At 38.2% G+C, this 15,671-nt stretch overlaps 1 protein-coding gene across 1 annotated transcript in view; it reads right to left on the reverse strand.

The window, feature by feature from the left end:
* Positions 1 to 15,671, reverse strand: part of LOC128641079 (FRAS1-related extracellular matrix protein 1-like) — a 393,612-nt gene that overhangs the window by 377,299 nt on the left and 642 nt on the right. The gene's annotated exons all lie outside the window — the stretch shown is intronic.

Consider the following 15,671-nt stretch of genomic DNA (forward strand, 5'->3'; position numbering starts at 1 on the left):
TGGAAAAGTTCTTCAGGCAGCTGTTTCAGTTTGATTCCTCTGCTTATGTTTTAAGTTTTTTTCATTCATTTATGAGAAAAACTTTTCTTTTTTTTGGTTGTGGATTTAATTTTCTTATCGGAAAATGGCTGTTATTATTTTATTCCTCCCTCTCTAGTGACTCTTGTGTGGAGTTCCACATCTTGGGTATTTCTATCCCATACGTCACTAGCTCATGGACTCTTGCCAATTACATGAAAGAAAACTTAATTTATGTAAGAACTTACCTGATAAATTCATTTCTTTCATATTGGCAAGAGTCCATGAGACCCACCCTTTTTATGGTGGTTATGATTTTTTTGTATAAAGCACAATTATTTCCAAATTCCTTTGTTGATGCTTTTTACTCCTTTCTTTTTCACCCCAATACTTGGCTATTTGTGGGGTGTGGTGAGGGGTAGTGATGTCGCGAACCTAAAAATTTTGGTTTGCGAACGGCGGACTCAAACTTCCGCAACTGTTCGCGAACCGGCGAACCGGGTGAACCGCCATTGACTTCAATAGGCAGGCGAACTTTAAAACCAACAGGGACTCTTTCTGGCCACAATAGTGATGGAAAAGTTGTTTCAAGGGGACTAACACCTGGACTGTGGCATGCCGGAGGGGGATCCATGGCAAAACTCCCACGGAAAAATTACATAGTTGATGCAGAGTCTGGTTTTAAGCCATAAAGGGCATACATCACCTAACATTCCTAAATTGTTTGGAATAACGTGCTTTAAAACATCAGGTATGATGTTGTATCGATCAGGTAGTTTAAGGGTTACGCCCGCTTCACAGTGACAGACCAAACTCCCCATTTAAAGGTACAGTCTACACCAGAATTTTATTGTTTTAAAAGATAGATAATCCCTTTATTACCCATTTCCCAGTTTTGCATAACTAACACATTTATAATAATATACTTTTAACCTCTGTGATTATCTTCACAGTCAAAAAAAATAAAAATAATTTTTTTTTACAATACTGTTACAACAGATATGAGTGGTGGCACTAGTTGGCAAGTGGGCCTGGCACACACGCTAGCAGGCAGGCAACTGCTATTAGATTACACTAGCAGACTGAAGTTTAAAAAAAAAAAAAAAAATTTACACTACTGTTACAACAGATATGAGTGGTGGTGGCACTAGTTGGCAAGTGGGCCTGGCACACATGCTGGCAGGCAGGCAACTGCAATTAGATTACACTAGCAGACTGATGTTTCACAGTCAAAAAAGTTTTTTTTAAAAAATTTTTACACTACTGTTACAACAGATATGAGTGGTGGCACTAATTGGCAAGTGGGCCTGGCACACACGCTGGCAGACAGGCAACTGCAATTAGATTACACTAGCAGACTGATGTTTCACAGACAAAAAAAGTTTTTTAAAAAAAATTTACACTAGTGTTACAACAGATATGAGTGGTGGCACTTAGCAAGTGGCCCTGGCACACACGCTGGCAGGCAGGCAACTGCAATTAGATTACACTAGCAGACTGATGTTTCACAGTTAAAAAAGTTTTTAAAAAAAAAATCTACACTACTGTTACAACAGCTATGAGTGGTGGCACTAGTTGGCAAGTGGGCCTGGCACACACGCTAGCAGGCAGGCAACTGCTATTAGATTACACTAGCAGACTGATGTTTCACAGTCAAAAAAGTTTTTTAAAAAAAAAATTACACTACTGTTACAACAGATATGAGTGGTGGTGGCACTAGTTGGCAAGTGGGCCTGGCACACATGCTGGCAGGCAGGCAACTGCAATTAGATTACACTAGCAGACTGATGTTTCACAGACAAAAAAAGTTTTTAAAAATTTTTTTACACTAGTGTTACAACAGATATGAGTGGTGGCACTTAGCAAGTGGGCCTGGCACACACGCTGGCAGGCAGGCAACTGCAATTAGATTAAACTAGCAGACTGATGTTTCACAGTTAAAAAAGTTTTTTTTTTAAAAATCTACACTACTGTTACAACAGATATGAGTGGTGGCACTAGTTGGCAAGTGGGCCTGGCACACACGCTGGCAGGCAACTGCAATTAGATTACACTAGCAGACTGATGTTTCAAAGTCAAAAAAGTTTTTCTTTACAAAATTTACACTACTGTTACAACAGATATGAGTGGTGGCACTGCAGGCAGGCAACTGCAATTAGATTATACTAGCAGACTGATGTTTCACAGTCAAAATTACACAGGCAAAAAAAAAAAAAAAAAAAAGATGTTCTAGCCCTAAAAAGGGCTTTTTTGGGGTGCTGTCCTTACGGCAGAGATCAGATGAGTCCTTCAGGACTGTAGTGGACACTGAATACACCAGCCTAGCTATCAATTTCCCTATAAAATCAGCAGCAGCTACACTATCCCTCCTCTCACTAAGAATGCAGGATCAGAATGAATCTAAAATGGCTGCTGCACAGGAGCTGGGAGGGTCTGGGAGGGAGTGTCTGCTGCTGATTGGCTGAAATGTGTCTGCAGACTGTGAGATACAGGGTCAAAGTTTACTCAATGATGATGAATAGGGGGCGGATCAAACATTGCATATGTTCGCCCACCGCGACATCACTAGTGAGGGGTGTATTTACTGTATAGGCATTTTGAGGTTTGGGAAACTTTGCCCCTCCTGGTAGGATTGTATATCCCATACGTCACTAGCTCATGGACTCTTGCCAATATGAAAGAATTTAATTTATCATCAGGTAAGTTCTTACATAAATTATGGGTTTTTTATGGTCTTGTTTGACTCATGAAAGTTTAATTTTGACTTTAGTGACCCAATATATACAAATTAGATTTGTGTGGCTATCACAGAATTGTATCTTTATTTTTCATAAATTATTTAAAGCTAATCTGTTGATCTTTGCCTTAAATTTTTTACATTTTTAAGAAAAAATATTTTGTTATTTTGTTTTTTATCTGTCAACATGTTCTGCAGCGCTATAAAGGTGCATTATGCCATGGTAAAATGTACAAAAGAACAATGGCAATCAATCCGATTGGCTGATTAAATCAACCAATCGGATTTTTCCTACCTTAATTCTGATTGGCTGATAGAATCCTATCAGCCAATCAGAATTCGAGGGACCCCATCTTGGATGACGTCATTTAAAGGAACCGTCATTCGTTGTTAGTCCGTCGTGCTGGAAGGATGCTCCACGCCGGGTGCCTTCAAGATGGAGTCGCTCCTCGTCGGATGGAAGAAGATAGAAGATGCCGCTTGGATGAAGCCTTCTGCCGGTCCGGATGTCCTCTTTTGCCCTATCGGATGAAGACATCTGCCAGGATCGGATGACCACTTGTGCCCGGCAGGGTGAATAAGGCTCAAGGTAGGGTGATCCTCAATGGGGTAGTGTTAGGTTTTTTTAAGGGGGGATTGGGTGGGTTTTAGAGTAGGGGTGTGTGGGTGGTGTTTTGTAATGTTGGGGGGGTATTGTAATTTTTTTTTATAGGTGAAAGAGCTGATTACTTTGGGGCAATGCCCCGCAAAAGGCCCTTTTAAGGGCTATTTGTGATTTAGTATAGTGTAGGGCTTTTTATTATTTTGGGGGGCTTTTTTATTTTATTAGGGGGATTAGATTAGGTGTAATTAGTTTAAACTACTTGTAATTTTTTTTATTTTCTGTAATTTAGTGTTTGTTTTTTCGTAATATACGGCTAGATTTAGAGTTTTGTGGGTAACGACCCGCGTAGCTAACGCTGGCTTTTTTCTGGCCGCACCTTTAAAATAACTCTGGTATTGAGAGTCCACAGAATGGCTGCGTTAGGCTCCAAAAAAGGCGCGTACAGCATATTTAACGCAACTTCAACTCTCGATACCAGAGTTGCTTACGGACGCGGCCAGCCTCAAAAACGTGCTCGTGCACGATTCCCCCATAGAAAACAATGGGGCTGTTTGAGCTGAAAAAAAAACCTAACACCTGCAAAAAAGCCGCGTTCAGCTCCTAACGCAGCCCCATTGTTTGCTATGGGGAAACACTTCCTACGTCTGCAACTAACACCCTAACATGTACCCCGAGTCTAAACACCCCTAACCTTACACTTATTAATCCCTATTCTGCCGCCCCCGCTATCGCTGACCCCTGTATATTATTTTTAACCCCTAATCTGCCGCTCCGTAAACCGCTGCTACTTACATTATCCCTATGTACCCCTAATCTGCTGCCCCTAACACCGCCGACCCCTATATTATATTTATTAACCCCTAATCTGCCCCCCACAACGTCGCCTCCACCTGCCTATACTTATTAACCCCTAATCTGCCGAGCGGACCGCACCGCTATTATTATAAAGTTATTAACCCCTAATCCGCCTCACTAACCCTATAATAAATAGTATTAACCCCTAATATGCCCTCCCTAACATCGCCGACACCTAACTTCAATTATTAACCCCTAATCTGCCGACTGGAGCTCACCGCTATTCTAATAAATGTATTAACCCCTAAAGCTAAGTCTAACCCTAACACTAACACCCCCCTAAGTTAAATATAATTTTAATCTAACGAAATTAATTAACTCTTCTTAAATAAATTATTCCTATTTAAAGCTAAATACTTACCTGTAAAATAAATCCTAATATAGCTACAATATAAATTATAATTATATTATAGCTATTTTAGGATTTATATTTATTTTACAGGTAACTTTGTATTTATTTTAACCAGGTACAATAGCTATTAAATAGTTAAGAACTATTTAATAGCTAAAATAGTTAAAATAATTACAAATTTACCTGTAAAATAAATCCTAACCTAAGTTACAATTAAACCTAACACTACACTATCAATAAATAAATTAAATAAAATACCTATAATTATCTACAATTAAACCTAACACTACACTATCAATAAATAAATTAAATACAATTCCTACAAATAAATACAATGAAATTAACTAACTAAAGTACAAAAAATAAAAAAATATTTACAAACATTAGAAAAATATTACAACAATTTTAAACTAATTACACCTACTCTAAGCCCCCTAATAAAATAACAAAGCCCCCGAAAATAAAAAAAATGCCCTACCCTATTCTAAATTACTAAAGTTCAAAGCTCTTTTACCTTACCAGCCCTGAACAGGGCCCTTTGCGGGGCATGCCCCAAGAAGTTCAGCTCTTTTGCCTGTAAAAAAAACATACAATACCCCCCCCAAACATTACAACCCACCACCCACATACCCCTAATCTAACCCAAACCCCCCTTAAATAAACCTAACACTAAGCCCCTGAAGATCTTCCTACCTTATCTTCACCATACCAGGTTCACCGATCGATCCAGAAGAGCTCCTCCGATGTTCTGATCCAAGCCCAAGTGGGGGGCTGAAGAGGTCCATGATCCGGCTGAAGTCATCATCCAAGCGGGAGTTGAAGAGGTCCATGATCCGGCTGAAGTCTTCATCCAAGCGGGAGCTGAAGAGGTCCATGATCCGGATGAAGTCTTCTATCAACGGCATTTTCAATCTTCTTTCTTCGGGAGCCATCATCTTCCATCCGACGCGGAACATCCTCTTCTCCCGACGCCTACTAGCCGAATGACGGTTCTTTTAAATGACGTCATCCAAGATGGCGTCCCTCAAATTCCGATTGGCTGATAGGATTCTATCAGCCAATCGGAATTAAGGTAGGAATATTCTGATTGGCTGATGGAATCAGCCAATCAGAATCAAGTTCAATCCGATTGGCTGATTGTATTGGAAGATGATGGCTCCAATTGTATTTAATTTATTTATTGATAGTGTAGCGTTAGGTTTAATTGTAGATAATTATAGGTATTTTATTTAATTTATTTATTGATAGTGTAGTGTTAGGTTTAATTGTAACTTAGGTTAGGATTTATTTTACAGGTAAATTTGTAATTATTTTAACTATTTTAGCTATTAAATAGTTCTTAACTATTTAATAGCTATTGTACCTGGTTAAAATAAATACAAAGTTACCTGTAAAATAAATATTAATCCTAAAATAGCTATACTATAATTATAATTTATATTGTAGCTATATTAGGATTTATTTTACAGGTAAAGTATTTAGCTTTAAATAGGAATAATTTATTTAAGAAGAGTTAATTAATTTCGTTAGATTAAAATTATATTTAATTTAGGGGGGTGTTAGTGTTAGGGTTAGACTTAGGTTTAGGGGTTAACACATTTATTAGAATAGCGGTGAGCTCCAGTCGGCAGATTAGGGGTTAATGTTTGAAGTTAGGTGTTGGCGATGTTAGGGAGGGCAGATTAGGGGTTAATACTATTTATTATAGGGTTAGTGAGGCGGGAGTGAGGCGGATTAGGGGTTAATAACTTTATTATAGTAGCGGTGCGGTCTGCGGTGTTAGGGGCAGCAGATTAGGGGTACATAAGTATAACGTAGGTGGCGGTCGGCAGATTAGGGGTTAATTATTGTAGGTAGCTGGCGGCGACGTTGTGGGGGGCAGGTCAGGGGTTAATAAATATAATATAGGGGTCGGCGGTGTTAGGGGCACATAAGTATAACGTAGGTGGCGGTCGGCAGATTAGGGGTTAAAAAAATGTAATCTAGTGGCGGCGATGTGGGGGGGGCTCGGTTTAGGGGTACATAGGTAGTTTATGGGTGTTAGTGTACTTTAAAGTACAGTAGTTAAGAGCTTTATGAACCGGCGTTAGCCCAGAAAGCTCTTAACTACTGACTTTTTTCTGCGGCTGGAGTTTTGTCGTTAGAATTCTAACGCTCACTTCAGCCACGACTCTAAATACCGGAGTTAGAAAGATCCCATTGAAAAGATAGGATACGCAATTGACGTAAGGGGATCTGCGGTATGGAAAAGTCGTGGCTGAAAAGTGAGCGTTAGACCCTTTTTTGAATGACTCCAAATACCGGCGGTAGCCTAAAACCAGCATTAGGAGCCTCTAACGCTGGTTTTCACGGCTACCGCCAAACTCCAAATCTAGGCCATAGTTTATTGAATTTAATTGTAATTATTTGTAGGTAGTTTAGGAAATTAGGTTAATGATAGTGTAGTGTTAGATGTAATTGTAACTTAGGTTAGGATTTATTTTACAGGTAATTTTGTACTTATTTTAGCTAGGAATTTATTAAATAGTTAATAACTATTGTACCTAGTTAAAATAAATACAAAGTTGCCTGTGAAATAAATATAAATCCTAAGCTAGCTACAATGTAACTATTAGTTATATTGTAGCTAGTTTAGGGTTTATTTTATCGGTAAGTATTTAGTTTTAAATAGGATTAATTTATTTAATTATGTTAAATTTATTTTTATTTAAATTATATTTAAGTTGGGGGGGTTAGGGTTAGATTTAGACTTAGGTTTAGGGGTTAATAAATTTAATATAGTAGCGGCGACGTTGCGGGCGGCAGATTAGGGGTTAATAAATGTAGGTAGGTGTCGGCGATGTTAGGGCAGGCAGATTAGGGGTTAATAAAATTTAACTAGTGTTTGCGAGGCGGGAGTGTGGCGGTTTAGGGGTTAATACATTTATTAAAGTGGCGATTTGGGGGCGCCTCGGTTTAGGGGTTAATAGGTAGTTTATGGGTGTTAGTGTACTTTGTAGCACTTTAGTTAAGAGTTTTATGTTCCGGCGTTAGCCCATAAAACTCTTAACTACTGACTTTTAAATGTGGTAGAAGTCTTGCCAGGAGAGGGTCTACCGCTCACTTCTTCCAGCGTTAGGCAAATCCCATTAAAAAGATAGGATACGCAATTGACGTAAGGGGATTTGCGGTAGGCTCGAGTTGTGGAAGAAAAGTGAGCGGTAGACCCTTTCCTGCCTGACTCGTAATACCAGCGTTAGGTAAAAAGCAGCGTTGGGACCTCTCAACGCTGCTTTTCAAGGCTAATGCCAAACTCGGAATCTCGGTGTAAGATATTTACTCTTGTTTATTCTCATAAAATAAGAACAGGAAACATAATTAGACTTATTTTGGGCCAGATTAAGAGTGGATGAGGATCGGGAATAGTTACGCACTAGCGAAAAGGGGTTTAAATGATCACGGGTGTTTGCACATTTTGGGTTTATCGCTCGTATTACAAGTTGAAAGTAAATGCGATCGCTTTAATTTAACCTGTGCCGGGATATCGCGTCCTCAAAGCTCTGGTTAACTGTTTTGCAAAACAAAAAACTGTAACAAAACACATTAAAAATACAATTTACAGTACAGTTACACTCATAATAACACCTTCTGATAAAAATTATTTTAAAAAATATTCCACAAAAAAGTTATAAGGACTCAAAGATATTAGGTCTCAGGTGTTAGAAAAAAAAGTCCGCAAAGGGATTTAACGTTGAGATACATACATATACAGTACATGTCTAAAGATGTATAAATATATATATATGTGTGTAAGTACATATGTATTTATGTATTTATATGTGTATATACTGTATGTATTTACAGACATATATATACACATAAATACATATGAATACATACATAGACATACTGTTTATAAAAGTATATTGGAGCCCTTTGCAGTTAAATAGATGAAAACATGTAAAAGCATATTTATGCAATATTCATATTTAATATAATGTTATACTGTGCATTTACTGTAAATATTTTACATTCCAATGTTCTGCACATAGAACTTGTTCTATGGATTTATAAATAGATATTCCTATATTTATCTGTATATATCTATACCTATATATAATCATCTAAATATATAGGTATAGATGTATATTTTACCAAACAAATCAGCTATATGTAGAGATATGTATTTATGAATTAATCGAACATATTAAGCTATGTGCAGAACATTGGAATGTGAAATATTCATATTTTCATGTCAGGCTAGCACACTGGGTGCGATTGGGTTTGTGTGCGAGTAGGGTGTTTTTTCCCACTATTTTTGCTACACTGACTTCTATAGGAGAATATGTTAACGTACATGTGATATCCTAAGTTCAGCTTTTTGCGCGCATTGGGTTAGCTCTTGTGCGAAAACAGTTTAATTTCAACTTGTAATACGAGCGCTACCTGACACGAAAAAAACTTACTTCTAACAGTTAGCGCACGAGTGGGAACATTAAATACTGCTCCACTTGTAATCTGGCCCGATTGTTTATAGTTGCATTAAATTGAACATTAAATATCCAATAAAACAAAAGATTAATTTTCATTATTTTTTTGACTGCTTTTACTTTAATTTACTTCTGCAGATTATGGGGCATATATATCAGTGTGCGAGCGGACATAAAACAACGTAGCGTATCATGTCCACTGCACATCATGTCTCATTGCACCAGCAGGTCTTGTGAACTGCTGGTGCAATGCCCCCCCCCCCCCCCTGCAGATTTGCAGGCAATCGGCTGCTAGCAGGGGGTGTCAATCAACCCGATCGTATTAGATCAGGTTGATTTCTGTCCGCGGCCACAGAGCAGGCGGATAAGTTATGGAGCAGCGGTCTACCATATGGAGCTTGATAAATATGCCCCTATGTGTGCTGCATATTATACTGCAATTGGCCTGAAACTACTGCATGCATCACAGTGATTGCCTACATCAGTGCATAAGTTCATTTAGGTCTCACATTTGATTGGCCACAACAAAGAAGTCCAGGTAAATATGTTCAAAAAGGTTTTAATGGGTGTTTATCCAGAATGCTGTAAAATGCTGTGTATGCAGATGGTTTGCAATATAGTGATAATTTATTAATGCATATGTAAAACAAAATATATATAATGTCATTTTAAGTGACTTAAGACTTTTATTGCTGTGTTTTCAGGTTAGTTCTGTCATGTACTAGTACAGAAATATAACTTACTGAATGCTAATGCACTGCCACATATATCACATCAGGATTACTGTTGTGCGTGGCACGTGGATCACGCAGCACTGATAATGCTGGCTAAGATTTAAGTGTACCCATAAACATGTCCCATCATGGGTACCCCCACTAGGATTTCCTATGCGGAGAGGTATGAGAATTACAGATCAAAAACATTTTAGTGATCAAGACATGAGTATCCCATACTAGATGATGCACATTAACGTCTGCAGTACATGGAAATTGTAATTATTTAAAGGGATGCTACCCATATGCTTAATCAATTGAAAGTGATGTAGCATATCTATAAAAAGCTGACTAGAAAATATCACATTAAAATCTCTATGTAAAAAAGGCAGATATTTTACCTCAATGGCGCCTAGCTATGAAGCTCCGAATGGAGCGTGATGACCCGTGTTTCTGGCGAGCCTGCAGACTCGCCAGAAACAGCAGTTATGAAGCAGCGGTCACAAAGACCGCTGCTCCATAACCTGTCCACCTGCTCTGAGCAGGCGGACAGACATCGCCCCCTGCTGGCGGACGATTGGCCGCGAGTCTGCAGGGGGGCGGCTGATGCAATGCTGAATACGGAGAGCGTATTGCTCTCCGTATTCAGCGAGGTCTGGCGGACCTGATCCGCACTGTCGGATCAGGTCTGCCAGACTTTGATAAACAGAGGCCAATATTTCTTCAGCTCACCAGAGTAAGGGTTCTGTGAGCAGTTTTCCTTCAGCTAATCCTTTTACTGTTATATGCATGGTAAACCCAAACAGCCAATCAGCATCAACGGTGCTAAGCTAACACCTTGCTTTATTGTAATCTTGCAGGATTTCACCATAAACTTACAAGATTTCATGATAAACTGCCTTAATCCGACGAGGGAGATATATGAATTGTGCCTGCACAAACCAGGTGTATGCTCCTTTGCAGGTCCTGGGACATGCATCCTGATTGGGTGCTTATAGGGATAAAAAGGTCAAAATTGAAATGCTCATGGGTAGATTTCAGTTTTAAATAGAAACATTTTTGGCTAATGGAAGTAAATTGCAAATAATGTTTCTATTTAATAGGATGTTATTACTGTTTATCAGAGGCATATGCACATATGTTGTGTGGGCCCATGCACCTGTATTTAAACACCACACCTCATTGAGTCAGCAGTGGCTTTTATGACACACAGATGCAATACATATCAGCGCCAGCTCTTTAAAGTTGATGGTGTCAATACTGCTGCACAGACCCTCACAAGAAATGTGCGTATTAAGCTGAAAAACAGTAATAACCATAGTTGCACACTGTCCCGTTTTTCCCGGGACAATCGTGTTTTTTGGCTTCCTGTCCCGGGACAATCAACACCAGAATTTTTGTTGTTTAAAAGGATAGATAATCCCTTTATTACACATTTCCCAGTTTTGTGTAACAAACACAGTTATATTAATACATGTTTTACCTCTGTATTGTTCATGTGACAGACTTACATTTTAGCCAATCAGTGCTTACTCCTCAGTAAATTCACGTGCTTGAGCTCAATGTTATCTATGTTAAACACATGAACTAATGCCTTCTAGTGGTGAAAAACTGTCAAAATGCTTTCATATTAGAGGCGGCCATCAAGGTCTAAGAAATTAGCATATGAACCTCCTAGGTTTAGTTTTCAACTAAAAAGAGAACAAAGCAAAATTGGTGATAAAAGTAAATTGGAAAGTTGTTTAAAATGACATGCCATATTTGAATCATAAAAGGTTTTTTTGGACTTGACTGTCCCTTTAAGTCTGTCCTATGTTCAGTTCTGGTTGTATTTTGTTTAATAATATTGTGTGCAGTACAGTACTCCCACCGCTGAGGTTGCTGTGGCTTTCCATTTTATTCTATTATTACTCATTGCTTAATGTAACTAAGTTTTTTTCTGAAACGTCATCTGTGATATTAGACAAGTATCATGTAAGGGGAGGCCATCCTATAATTTAAAAGGCCAGGTATGCTTGTCCAAAGCCGTCATAAGCAAAAGAGGTGGGGGGAGAGAGAGCAAAAGAGGGGCGGAGAGAGAGCAAAAGAGAGGGGGGAGGGATCAAAAGAGGGGGTAGAGGGAGCAAAAGTAAGGGGAAAGAGAGCAAAAGATGGGGGAGAGAGAGCAAAAGAGGGGAGAGAGAGCAAAAGAGAGGGGAGAGAGAGCAAAAGAGAGGGGGAAAGAGAGCTAAAGAGAGGGGGAGAGAGAGGTCAAAAGAGAGGGGGGAGAGAGAGAGCAAAAGAGAGGGGGAGAGATCAAAATAGAGGGGGAGAGAGAGAGAGAGCAAAAGACAGGAGGGAGAGAGAGAGAGCAAAAGAGAGGGGGAGAGAGAGCAAAAGAGAGGGGGAAAGAGAGCTAAAGAGAGGGGGAGATAGGTCAAAAGAGGGGGGGGGAGAGAGCAAAAGAGAGGGGGAGAGAGCAAAAGAGAGTGGGAGAGAGAGCAATAGACAGGGGGGAGAGAGAGAGAGCAAAAGAGAGGGGGAGAGAGAGAGCAAAAGAGAGGGGGGAGAGAGAGGACAATAGAGGGGAGAGAGAGAGGAAAATAGAGGGGGAGAGAGAGCAAAAGAGCAGGGGGAGAGACAGCAAATGAGAGGGGGATAGAGAGAGAGCAAAAGAGAGGGGGAGAGAGAGCTCAAAAGAGAGGGGGAAGAGAGAGAGCAAAAGAGGTGGGAGAGAGAGAAAGAGCAAAAGAGAGGGGGGAAGAGAGAGAGCAAGAGAGAGGGGGGAGAGAGAGCAAAAGAGAGGGGATAGAGAGAGAGCAAAAGAGAGGGGGAGAGAGAGCTCAAAAGAGAGAGGGAAGAGAGAGAGCAAAAGAGAGGGGAGAGAGAGAGAGCAAAGGAGAGGGGGAAGAGAGAGAGCAAGAGAGAGGGGAGAGAGAGAGAGATCAAAAGAGAGGGGGAAGAGAGAGCAAAAGAGAAGGGAGAGAGAGTGCAAAAGAGAGGGGGAGAGAGAGCACAAAAGAAAGGGGGGAGAGAGAGCAAAAGAGAGGGGGGAGAGAGAGAGATCAAAAGAGAGGGGAGAGAGAGAGAGAGATCAAGGGGTGGGACCGCTGTACTGCAAAAAAAATGGCAGTGTACACCCGCTTTAGGACTAGTGTAATACACTGTATAAAATTAGGGTGAGGTGGAGACAAGGGGTGATAGAGCCAGGTATCTCAATTGTGTTGCACAGTTTGGAACAGTTTGGAATTCAGAAAACATACAAAAAAAGCTGTTTAACATCTATATAAACTAGGGTGCTCTGTTGTGTCCTGCTATAGAGATGCTGAAGGGTTAATAACCCTTGTATGTTTATTTTGGTTATGTGCTTAAGTGGGAGGTGATGATTTCACCTGCATTAAAGGATATAAGTGCAAAAAGAAAAGCCTCTAACATATTAGAGCAATTTAATGATTGCACTATTGCTTCATATAACCATCTGTTTAACCTCTGCAAAGGGATTAAACACATAATTAAAGTAATCTCCAGTGCAGCAATGCACTACTGGGAGCTAGCTGAGCACATATGATGAGCCAACGACAAATGTGTGTAGCCACCAATCAATATTCGTTTCAACAAAGGTACCCAAGAAAACAAACTAAAAATCATAGTAGAAGTGAATTTAAAAAGGACATGCTCTATCGGAATCATTAAAGATTAAATACGACTATCCTATAACCTTAAGCGATCAGTACGGCTAAATTACTAGTATTTAATGAGCTTGCTTTGTGGGTCTATCTGAGTGGGTGGAGATTTGCAAACCGTAAATGGGCGTGGATCTGCTGCAAAATGTCCCAGGAAATTTTTCTCAAATTTTTCTCAAATGTTGACGGACTTTTACTAGAAGCATGGACGTATATTGCTTCTATTTAATACTTAAATGCACCAAAGCACATTTCAGTTTTGACCTTTCTATGCTTTTATGGTCCCTGTACAATTCTGTGTGGCTACTGAGGAAATTTTGAGGTAAAATATCTTCCTTTTTTCTTACAAGTAGATTAAATATTTTTAGTCAGCCTTTTACAGGTATGCTGCATTTCTTTCAAGTGTCTAAGTATTTGGATAACAGGTTCCTTAAAGGATGTGAGTCTCACATTACTTTTATCTGGATTTTCAAATTCAAGGCTTTTCCAATCCATTAGAAAATGGTTTAAAACCCCATTAATAGTGTGTTTGCACTAGTGGCTTTAGACTCAGTCCCTCAGAACACAATTTTGTAGATTGTAAGTCTTTCAGAGCAGGACCCTATATATATATGCTACAGTATATGTCTGGGGTTTACAAAAAAAATGATAATACTAAAGATAATACTAATAATTTTGAAGCACATTTTTTTAGACGTTCTAGTTCAATAGCCTTGACCTATTTAAAAACAATCAGGGCCTATTAAAAGTGGCATTCTTGGATGTTTTTGCGGTATTAAAGCTAAGGTTTTTATGCTTCCTTGGTTCACATATTAATAAAATAAATTACAGTTTTAATAAACAAATATTTGTAAAATCACATTATTAAACTTGTACAAAATGTTCACTTGCAACTGCAGATAAATGTTTGGAATTTTAAAAATATGTCAATTATAAAATTATACAAAACTGATAGAATTAACCAACAAAATAATATATACTTTTACTTCCAGGGCCAAACACAACAAATATAGAAGAACGTAGTTTGCCAAATGTTCCAAACAAAAATGAAGGATAATTTTGCACTTCTTCAACCAGATAGAGTTAAAGCTTGGAGGCAGCATTTATATATGCTTTAAGACTACTTAGGATAAAAAAATAGAAAAATTAGATATTTTATTTCTTTGATTTTATTATTAGCACTAAGCAGATCACAGCTGCAAAATGTCAGAAAATGTGAATTTATGCACAGTGTAGTTGGCAGTCTTCACAGACCCCATCTGCACATTGCTCTCTGAATAAAACTTACATTGCAATTCACTTGTTTGAAAGACAAGTTTCTTGTTTAAGTAGATGTAAAATATTATATGTTAATAAGCTCAGCCAGGAGGCCGCAGATAAGCTCTGCATGCATAGAATTCTTCCGCACCTGAGTGCCTCCAGCATGCAGGTGTTTCACAAAACAGATAGGAAGAGATATGTTTACGGGGGAAGGGAAATTAAGCAAACAAACACCCAGAGAGTTTGAATCAATTCTGTATTAACTGAATCAGTACTGGCATCATATAAACTAGAGCTATTGTGGAATGACGGAGAATTAAAAAAAAACAATCTGATTACCGAGCTGTCAGATTGTATGTAATGCTGATATAATAGTCTATTAGCATTATACCTCTCTGAAAATTCAGAACGTGATGTGTTCAAATTTGAATTGATTGTTTAAAATAAAAACAGAACGTGATCAGTCAAAATGTGAATTCGTAGATAATTTCAAATGAAAAAGAGAATAGGATCAGTTGAAATTTGAATATAAAATGTATAATAGAAAAACAGGATAAGATTAAAATTAAACTAGATCATTTCAAATTATTTCAATTCTCAAAATATGTAATGTTTTTACTAGGGACTGTAAAGAAAATCAGCATTAACATTTAACATTTTTTTTAAATAAAATTAACAATTTAAATTTTATTAGTATTAGATAAGTATATAATTTGTTATTTTTATTACAAATTATTATTTCAAATAACTTCTCTTAAAAAAAATCTTTATGCAATGAATGATGCAAAGTTGCTGACAAAATTATGAACTAATGAAAATTTTTTTTTTTTTATTATATTTTTATAAAGCTTTTTATTATGATTGCAAGAGTAGAAACGGCTGTTTTTTAGGAATAAATAAAATTGAGTATATTTTTAATCATTAATGTTTTAGAACACTGTTTGGCTTTAGTAAGAGTAATAATTACAAACATTTATGTACCTTTCCCTAAATATAAATTG

This window comes from Bombina bombina, chromosome 10, assembly GCF_027579735.1.
Source record: "Bombina bombina isolate aBomBom1 chromosome 10, aBomBom1.pri, whole genome shotgun sequence".
Lineage (NCBI taxonomy): Eukaryota > Metazoa > Chordata > Amphibia > Anura > Bombinatoridae > Bombina > Bombina bombina.